This window comes from Squalius cephalus, assembly GCF_949319135.1.
Source record: "Squalius cephalus genome assembly, chromosome: 2".
In the NCBI taxonomy this organism is placed as follows: Eukaryota; Metazoa; Chordata; class Actinopteri; order Cypriniformes; family Leuciscidae; genus Squalius; species Squalius cephalus.
This window is the reverse complement of record NC_137123.1, coordinates 64,405,920-64,413,029: the sequence shown is the minus strand read 5'-3', so window position 1 is coordinate 64,413,029 and position 7,110 is coordinate 64,405,920. Positions and strand designations below refer to the sequence as shown.

General features: G+C 39.7%; 2 protein-coding genes across 29 annotated transcripts in view; both read left to right on the top strand.

The window, feature by feature from the left end:
* pou2f1a (POU class 2 homeobox 1a) overlaps positions 1-7,110 on the top strand; it is a 141,232-nt gene that overhangs the window by 54,722 nt on the left and 79,400 nt on the right. The gene's annotated exons all lie outside the window — the stretch shown is intronic.
* The window catches only part of LOC307154347 (uncharacterized protein), a 28,937-nt gene that overhangs the window by 1,607 nt on the left and 20,220 nt on the right, over positions 1-7,110 (top strand). The gene's annotated exons all lie outside the window — the stretch shown is intronic.

The following is a 7,110-nucleotide window of genomic DNA, read 5'->3' as shown; positions in this document are numbered from 1 at the left end:
AATTAAAACCTCTTTTGGTTACAGTGTCTGTCCACATTACACTACTATGATAATAGTTATAATATTAATCCCATGATATAATAGCCATATATTGTAAAACAAATGCACTGAAAAATAAAGGAAACTTTCATAATTAGTTTTGTACTAATTTCTATACTTGAAAGAGTATATTTCTATACTTCACATTAAAGATGTGATTGGGCCAGCCCAGTGACCATCAAGAAAAGAACTATCTGGACCATACCAGAGCCCGTCTACGGAGAGCCTTGGCACTTCCTATTAGCCCCATTGTATCGATCTTGGTTGCAGTTCCATTAGAATTCCACTGGAGGTGATCGCGGGCGAGTGCAGAATGAATGGGAGTCTATGGGGCTAGACGGCTAAATGTGTCTCTTTCACCCGATTGTCATTGAGAAATCTCAGATTTTATTGTAGGTTTTGCAACATGGGTTATAGGTCAAAAGTTGAATGAACGAGTACTTATGTCCCTTCGATTTCTTACAGGTTGAGTTGTTGTTGCCCATAACACGCTAGCATTCTGCTAATGACGTCAGCATTCTGACGTCATTGACATTTTAAAAGACTTTTAAAAGCAAATAAGTGACTCTAAAAAATCTAACACCCAGCAGTGTGTAATTTCTTTGCATCTCCTTTCGAAAACAACATTCAAATTACTAGACAAAAATTTATATCCTGAGAAAAGTGGATTTTGAGGGGTATTTCGCCATAGACCTCCATTCATTCTGCACTCGCCTGCGAGCGCCCCCGCATGGACAGAGACGTGTTACTGCAGCCAGTCCAGAAACCGGAAGTAAGCAGAGAGTGCCAATTCTCTTCCTATTAGACATTCTCTGACCATACCATGGCCTACCCCTAACCCCGCCCCTAAACCTACCCGTCACTGGTCCGGATAACCGTATAGCTCCAAAGAACCAATGGGCCGCTGATCTACTTGTTTCATGGGCCGGTGTTTCAGAAAAAAAAACTAACGCTGACTTTTTTTTGACCAATGCATTACACCGGCACTAACCCAGCGCCGACGATTAAGCAAAACAAAACAAAACGAATGTACAGTTTTATGGGCCGTTAAGACAAAAAAAAGAAAAAAAGTATGGGATGCATCGGCCCAAAAAGCACGTCGGCCCACTGGGAATCTCCTGGTAGTCCCGATGGCCAGATGGATCTACATGCCTGGACGTCATACTCTAAATCCTACCTGTTGCCTTTCATCCACTTATTTAGCTGCTGTCTCATCAACTGACATGCCATCTCCCTTTCCCTCTTTCTTTTTCTATGTTTAGCCCCCGCCAGCTTTTTTGCTTTATCCAGCTTTTTCGACGACAACACACTACTATTTACTATTTACTAACACACTACTCGTACCTACTACTCGTACCTACTACTCGCTCAGCGCTCACGGCGCCGTAGTACCCAGAGTGCAGTCTGGACGATGGGGCGGGGCGACACTTTTAGGCGGGGCGACACGTGTCGCTCCGCCCACACCCAATTTAATTGGTTTATAATACCGCAATCTAATTGGTGTAGACGATTCAGGTCTGAGCATGCGCATTCCTTTAAGTACGATTTTATGAATGATTTGGCCGTATTAAGAAATATTAAATGCTAATCGTAGGCTATATGTCTATCCTGTCGGTTTACCATGGTAATTTTAGTTAAGATCTATTGGCTAATGTTTTATTGTACTTAAGAAACAGAATGGATGAATGGATGAAGTTATTGTTTAAAAACGAACGCAAGCCTACTTCAAGGAGATGTTTTACAAACTCGGGATTTTACCCAAAGGATGATAATTCACTGTAAGAATGTAAAAGCAGCTGATTTTAATTTTTAAAGCACGACCGTTTTTTGTTGTCATTTTTTTAGCGAGATGTTGTCCAATGCGTGCATTATTTGGTAGGCTAAAGTGCAAATAAAATGTTTAATGGCAAACTCACGTTTCTTTGTTAATAAAATGAGGGCCTGTTGGTTCTGTAAAATCCCTATGTTATAGTTTTAAAGATTCATGTTTTCTATAAGTGTCGACCGTAGGCTACAATTCGACTATCTGTTACTGTGACATCAGGCCATTGGGTTTTGTGCGTTGGCTACAATAGAATTAAAACCGTGTAGTGCTGAAATGTGAAAATAAATAAATATGTAGGCTATTTACTAAAACAGATTTATTATATCGATCTGGGCTTGTATACTATTTGGTAGGCTAGCCTATTATTGTCTTATTTGTCACTGTGGTTTTGCTTTAAAATAAAATAAAACACACTTTCGGATTTATCCGATGTTTTACTGAAATACAGTGAATTGTCATCATTTGTGTAAAATCCCAAGTTTGTGTTTATTCACTGATCCTAATGGAAAAAACGAAGAAGCATTTACGAATGATTTGAAATTCCAGAGCCCTGCATGACATGCGGAAAAATATTGTCTAGCCTATATATCAGCCTATAGAAATGATCTCTCCTTTGATAGCCTATGCTATGCCAGTAATTTCATGCTGTCATGATCATTGCTCACTAAAAGTGGCATTGACTTATCTGCAAATTAATAAATATAAGAGTAGGCTATCTAGGCTAAATCTCAAACAGTAATTTATCAGCAACATATTTCGTGATATTGCCTAGCCCTAAAACTGCTCAATATTAGCCTAAAGCTTACAATATGATTTTTTGTAAAGCTGCTTTGAGACGATGTAGTGGAGCGGCTAAGTGATATAATCGTTCAGTTTATGATATAAGCGTGAAAATTGGCATGAGCAGTTTCCATGGGTCACTTGACAAGAAAATTGTCCGAGCCACTTGAAATTTCAAGATGGCGGCCATTTTTCAAGATGGCCGACACCTTAGTGGAGCAGTTAAGTGATAGTGGTTTATTTGGTGATACAAGTATGAAAATTGGCATGAGCCAATCCATTCAACAAGTACTGAAATCCTAGATGCTATTGCCCCTGTTCGGAACAAATCCATTAAACCTAAGGTCGATCCCTGGCTAAATGACACCACAAGGGCCCTTAGGCAACAATGTAGACAAGCTGAACGAAGGTGGAAGAAAGACAATTTACATGTCTCTCTGGGTTTATTAAGGGACAGTGTTGCCGCATATCAGAAGGCTGTGAAGGTGGCAAAAATGCAACATCTCTCTTCGATCATTGCTAACAGTTGCAATGAACCTAGAGTGTTATTTAATACTATAAACTCTGTTGTAAATCCATGCACCGCTGATCCGACTGAGGTTTCAATTACTACATGTGAGAAATTTCTTTGTTATTTTACTGACAAAGTAGCATCTGTAAGGCAAAACTGCGGGGCTAATTTTGACGTGCTTGTATCTGGTGTCCCTGGGCGCTCTGCAATGCTGGAGGAATTTAAACCAGTTTCTCTGACGCAGCTCTCTGATATAGTACAACATTTGAAGCCAACTTTTTGTCCTTCAGACATTGTCCCAGCCAGGATAGTGAAGGACGTTTTTAATAGCACCATTGGGCCAAGTCTACTCACTTTTTTTAATCTGTGTCTTAGTGTAGGTTCTGTCCCGGCTGCATTTAAACATGCTGTGGTCAGGCCCCTACTTAAGAAGCCAAATCTTGACCCTACAGTGTTGTCCAATTTTAGACCTGTCTCTCATCTGCCGTTTCTGTCAAAAGTTTTGGAAAAAGTTGTTTCTTTACAGTTACAAGCCTTTTTGCAACAGAACTCTGTGCTTGAAAAGTTTCAGTCTGGTTTCAGATCACGCCATAGTACTGAGTCTGCTTTACTGAGAGTACATAATGATATCGCCCTGTCTGTAGATGCCGGTAATCCAGCTGTTTTGGTGCTTTTAGACCTCACAGCGGCGTTTGATACGGTGGACCACGCAGTTCTCCTCTCTCGCCTTGATGACTGTGTAGGCATTCGAGGTTCAGCACTTAAATGGTTTAGCTCCTATCTGGCAAATAGGAGTTTCTCTGTTATGATAGGTGACTGCTCTTCGTCAGCTGCTCCACTCTCTTGTGGGGTACCCCAGGGTTCAATTCTGGGACCAATCCTGTTTTCCTTATATATGCTTCCATTAGGGGCAATTATAGGAAAGCACAACCTGTCTTTTCACTGTTATGCAGATGATCTGCAAATTTATTTCCCTATGCAATCGAAAGATAATATGGTGTTAGACTCCCTTCTGGACTGTATTAAGGATATCAAGCTGTGGCTGTCACAAAACTTTCTTAGCTTAAACGAAGCTAAAACGGAGTGCATAATTTTTAGTAACTCCCCTAATGGTCCATCGGTTAGTTTAGGAACCATGGCATCATTCCTGAAGCCAGCTGTTAAAAACTTGGGGGTTACTTTCGATTGTAACTTATATTTTGACAAACAAATCACAAATGTTGTAAGAATGAGCTTCTTCCAGCTTCGTCTTCTGGCTAAAGTTAAGCCTTTTCTTAACAGGCATGATCTAGAAAAGGCAATTCATGCTTTTATTAGTTCGAGGCTGGACTATTGTAATGCTCTCTATGTTGGTTTGAAGCAAACCTCCATAGCTCGTCTTCAACTTGTGCAAAATGCGGCTGCTAGGTTTTTAACAAACACATCTAGGCGGGCACATATCACGCCCGTCCTTTTTACTCTTCATTGGCTTCCTGTGCGTTTTAGAATAGAGTTTAAGATTTTACTGTTTGTTTTTAAAGCCTTAAATGGCCTGGCACCTGAGTATTTAGCTGAGATTTTAACCGTGCGTGACCATGGCAGAGTGTTGCGGTCTTCTAATCAATTGGTTTTAGAAGTGCCAAGGTCACGATATAAACGGTGGGGTGATCAGGCGTTCGGAGTTGCTGCACCAAGACTCTGGAACAAATTACCGCCGGACATTCGTATAATTACAGAGGAAACTACCTTTAGGTCTAAACTTAAAACATACCTGTTTAGAATGGCATTCAATACCCAGTAGTGGTGTGACATTTTGTTGTCGGAGCTGATTTTTTATTATTCTAAGTTGTTTTGTGTTGTTTTTATCCCTTGATGTAAAGCACTTTGGATACCTGTAGGTTGTTGTATAGTGCTATATAAATAAATTTTGATTTGATTTGATTTGATGAGCAGTCTCTGATGGTCACTAGACAATAAGCCACCCACAGCTACTTGAAATTTCAAGATGGCGGCCATTTTTCAAGATTAAGTTAAGCGATATAATTGTTTAGTTAGTGACGTAAGCATGCAAATTGGTATGAGCAGTCTCTAAGTGTTGTTTGACAAGAAAACACTCTCAGCCACTTGAAATTTCTATTTTCAAGATGGCGACCCCTGGATCCTCAAAAGATCAATTTTCCGATATAAATGTATTGTTTTTTTTTTCATTAAGGACGATTTGGTGTCATTTTATTTTATATGTTTTAGATTATTCTAAAGAACAACTTTTAACGCATCAAAATACAGTTGTGTTGATTTGTTGATTATAGATAGATTACACAAGAGTGAATATCTGCACTACCAGGGCACACTGGTGATATATCACTGCTGTTAAACTCAGAGTGGGGTTCAATATCAGCTAATTGTAAAGTTAGTATCCCAAATGCTGGATACGTGTGGGGACTGGATACGTGTGGGGACAGGCATTGAAGCGACATCCACAAATGCCGAGCCCATCCGACTGGGGATGGGTTAAAAAGGACGAAGAGTGGAAAGTCTTCTGGACTCCACTTCCACCAATTGCAGAGAATTGTTGGGAGTTGACCAAATGTGGGTGCAACAAGGCATGTACTGGAAGGTGTAAGTGCTTCAGATATGGACTCAGTTGCACATGCCTATGTAGTTGCCCCTGCTAGAACCTATTTGCATGTTTCTTTTGCCAGTGTTAGTCCTCTATGTTTTCCGGTGTAGGCCTATGGCTCGGCTTCCCCTCGCCACATCGGCGCATCATGTTTTATTTTGTCACCAGACTATCACTGTGACATTTTCAGTTTAGTTCCTTAGTATTGTTTGAGATACTTTCTGTTTGTCATGGTTCCATGGCTGTGTCAGCCAGAGTCGCTGTTGCCTCTGGATCTGTTCTTATTGACATTCAGTATTAGTCATTGCTCAATTTTTTGTTTGGTGCACTGTCCGTTCAGCACCACAACTGTGCTAATTTATTAATCTTATTTTTGTTTCCCCACCTCTCAGTATTAATATGACATGTTTAATAACTGTTAGTAAAAAAAAAAAAAAAAAAAACTCCCTTGTGACTGTTACCTTGTCGTGGTAAGGGAGCTTGTGTACCTCAATGAACCCTGAGAGCTATGCCGGTGGGAGGCAACTCCTGACAGGCTTTACCAAACTAGACAGGTCATGGGTGAGGAGTCAGACAATACACAGTCAAACTACCTCTCTTGACAGAGTCTTTTGAGGAACCCAATACATTTCTATGAGAAAATGTATCATTTAAAGATCCACATGGCGGGCGGCAGTAATCCTGAAAAATTGCCGCCATCTTGAAATTTTATGTTGCTGTGGGTGGTTTCTTGTCAAATGACCCTTAGACAGCTCATGGCAATTTTCATGCTTGTATCACCAACTAAATGATTTCTTAAGCCTAATTGCTCCACTAAGGTGGTGGCCATCTTGAAAAATGGCCGCCATCTTGAAATTTCAAGTAGCTGTGGGTGGCTTATTGTCTAGTGACCATCAGAGACTGCTCATGCCAATTTTCATGCTTGTATCACCAAATAAACCACTATATCACTTAACTGCTCCACTAAGGTGTCGGCCATCTTGAAAAATGGCCGCCATCTTGAAATTTCAAGTGGCTCGGACAATTTTCTTGTCAAGTGACCCATGGAGACTGCTCATGCCAATTTTCACGCTTGTATCATAAACTGAACGATTCTGTCAAACATAAGCACTTAGCCGCTCCACTAATAGTAATGAAAACAAAAGTATAAGTAATAATATTAATGATAGTAATGATATTAATGATAGTAATGAAGAGGTGAGGGGAGGTTGGGAAATCAGGGAGAGGACAAATAATAATAATAATAATAATAATAATAAGAGGAGAAAAAAAACAAAAAACAAGGAGTATATATATATATATATATATATATATATATATATATATATATATATATATATATATATATATATAACA